Below are 3,220 nucleotides of genomic sequence, written 5' to 3' on the forward strand. Positions count from 1 at the left end.
CAGGGTGTGTGTGCGTGAATAGGATGCATGTGCATTTGTGCATATGCAAAAATATATTTGTGAACATAGGAAGGCTATAAAACAGTACACACACAAACACAGGAGATAGCTATAGACAGCAGTGAAGATGGAGTGGGACCAGATTGGCATCGTCTGAGACAGTAGACAGACCCACAGATAGACATGAGAAAAGAGGGGAGGTGCCGCTATGTAATTGATGTGCCCACTAGGAGCTTTAGCTGGCTGCCTGGCATGGAAGAGGAGTTGGGCACTGCTGCCAAGACAGCAGTAGGAAAAAGGAAAAGGAGGCACGGGCCTTAGGGAGCACAGTAGCAGGCTGAAACCATGCCCATCAATCAGAGGCTAGTTCACCTTGCCATGCCAAGCGGGACCCCCCTCTGTGCCGAGGGATGGCGTGGCACAGGGAGTGAGGCTGGCACCGGTGCTAAACCTTCCCTAATCCTCCTGGTGGGTGTATCAGTGCCACGTCCGAATGGCAGCAGAGTGGGCCGAGCCAGGCATGAGAAAAAAAGAGAAAGTTCAGCCCCTGTGCTGAGAAACGCTTCTCTGCATGTTGTAAACATGATGGAAAAATGTTCATATTGTCTCAACTACAAAATGAATGCCATGGTGTCTCAACAAAGCAAAGCAAACAAAGCAAAATAACAGCAACAATTAAAAAAAAAAATCTAAGAAATGTCACATTAACGAGGAAAGGTGTTTCTCATGGGGCATTGTTGGCAGTACATTTTTGACACAGTATTACACATTTTAAATTTGACATTTAAACCAAATTTACATTGATACTTTGCACATCATGAGTCCTCCAGTTAAATTATTTTGCATGTTTTTATTTTATGAATAGATAAAAGAGATGATGAAACATACACACACACACACGGATACATACACACGCTCCCGATGCAGTACTGTGCAAAATTTGTATGCACTCAAAATGTTTAAACGCTTGTTCGTCATACGGCACCATTAGGAAGTCACCTAATATAGCCCCAAAATCATTTCGCAGCTTGACAACTACATGGAATATACAACCAAAGTCACAAAGAACTTTCTTCAGGAAGACGAACAAGGAGTCCTGCAACAGATGGTATGACCTCCACAAAACACTGGTCTCAACATCACTGAGTCAGGGTGGAACTGCATAAAGAAGCAGAAGCAAATGAGACAGCCTAAATAAACAGAAGATACTTACCTCGGCACATACTGAAAGCCAAATGTTGGACATGCTTATTGATTTGATTTAGCTTTTTCTGCTTTCTGCATTCGGTGCAAAGATGTGCCAATATTTTAAAAGCAGTCTCTCTCTACTTCCACTACACAAAACATTTGCACAGTATGTTTGTACCTGAAGAATTATATGCACACATACCTGTATGCATACACCTACATATAAACCTTATATGTGGAGTGCTGAACTTATATATCCTTTGCACCAACCATGAATTTTTCAGTGTTTCTATATTTTGTATATTTTTACAGTGCTGTTTTGTAAAACATCTCTTCATACACATTCATTTGATTTCTTCTGCATGTTTCCAGCTTTAACACAGGGGATGAAGATGTGTGAACAGCTTGGCAACCTTATTGAGTGCTTTGAAGTTGACTACCCCCCCAACACACACACTTTTGTTTTTTTCCACAGCCTCTCTTGGTGAACCCTCATATTACCTGCAGTGAATAAGATAAACTATTTGATGCATACATGCCTCCTTGAAATTCCTAGCCACCGGACAAATTAAGCATACAATGCAATCAGCACACTTTCTATATGGATTGGTGGTTGGTTTAGAAACAGGCTTATTAAGATGCTCTTGTATAAATGTGCCTGACAAAAAGGAATCAGCTGAGCTTTTTTGCTTTTCACCTATCATACAAGTTTGAGTTCAGTGAGCCTGAAGGCTGGAAGCAGTCCAGAAAACAGTGAAGCATTATCAGGACACAGTTTCTGCTTCTTTGGCACAGAGTGCCTTGAAGTGCTTGGGCAGCTGGGAAGACTAGGGGGGAGGGTGGTGAGGGAAGAGTAAGAGACAAGGAGAGGGAGAGAGAAAGGAGGGGTTAGCCCTATAGGACCATTTGTGATGAGGCTCATTTGCACAACGGCACTTAATTGGCTACAACAATTAATTATGTGTTGGAAAGTTGGCACAAAAAGTTCATTTAAGAGGGTTTTAATAAGCAATTAGGGAGAAGTAACCAGTGAGGTAGAAGCAAATTCAAAAAAAGATGTACAGAACTCTAAAAGTATAAACTCCAGCTAGATCTTTTTGGGAATAATGTGCCATATCTGGAAACCAGGATGTGGTTTGCTATTATGGGTAGTTACGGCGCATCCCATTGTGAGCACTGATGACATTAAAATACATTATTTTTACCCCATACTTTTACAACCCCACATGTTCATGGCACCCACTTTCCAAAAACAGCATTGTCTCCTCTCCCCTTCATTCTCCCTCCCACTGTCTGCCTCCCTCTCTCTCATTCTCACTCTGTGTATGAAATATCGCATGACTAATGAGTGGAGCAGGTTGAAATCCTGGGGAAGATGTCCTTGGAAGACGAATGCATTTTCAGCAGAATAATTAACTTAATTAACAAATTCACATGCATATTCATCAGCCTATTAATGTCTCCTCTGTGCGGCTTGATGAGCAGTGGGGTAATAACCATCTCATTTGCATAGCCTGTTCACACGACTCTCCATTTAAAGACAAAATAAGGGAAGGAAGAGTGCAGGAGAAGAAGGAAGAGATAAACTGGAAAAGGAGACAACACAGAAAAAAGGGAGAGGCTCAGCAGGGTAACACGCAGAGGTGAGGCAGGGATGTGGACTGGTTGGAAACAGGCAAACATTTTTATTTTGACTGATAGGTGACATGAGGAGCGATGGCAAAAATGAGCCCCGATAAAGGAACTTGTTCTTTGTTTTCTATTTCTCATCCCTCCAGTCAACCTTGCATCTTCCCTCTCCTGCTGTTTCATCATCACCATTTCCTCGTATTCATGCCATAATATTACATGTCCTCAAAGCTGCAGCAAGTTCTCTTTTGCTTTTTAATGACCCTCTTAGCCTCATACTGAAGTCACAGTACAGTAATACCAGGGTTCAGATGTTTGTCTTGGTAAAATGTTCGTCCATCATTCAATGGAAACACATGATCATATCAGCATGCCCTCTCCGTGCCTCTTTTCCTCTCTGTCT

This window comes from Archocentrus centrarchus, chromosome 19, assembly GCF_007364275.1.
Source record: "Archocentrus centrarchus isolate MPI-CPG fArcCen1 chromosome 19, fArcCen1, whole genome shotgun sequence".
NCBI lineage: Eukaryota > Metazoa > Chordata > Actinopteri > Cichliformes > Cichlidae > Archocentrus > Archocentrus centrarchus.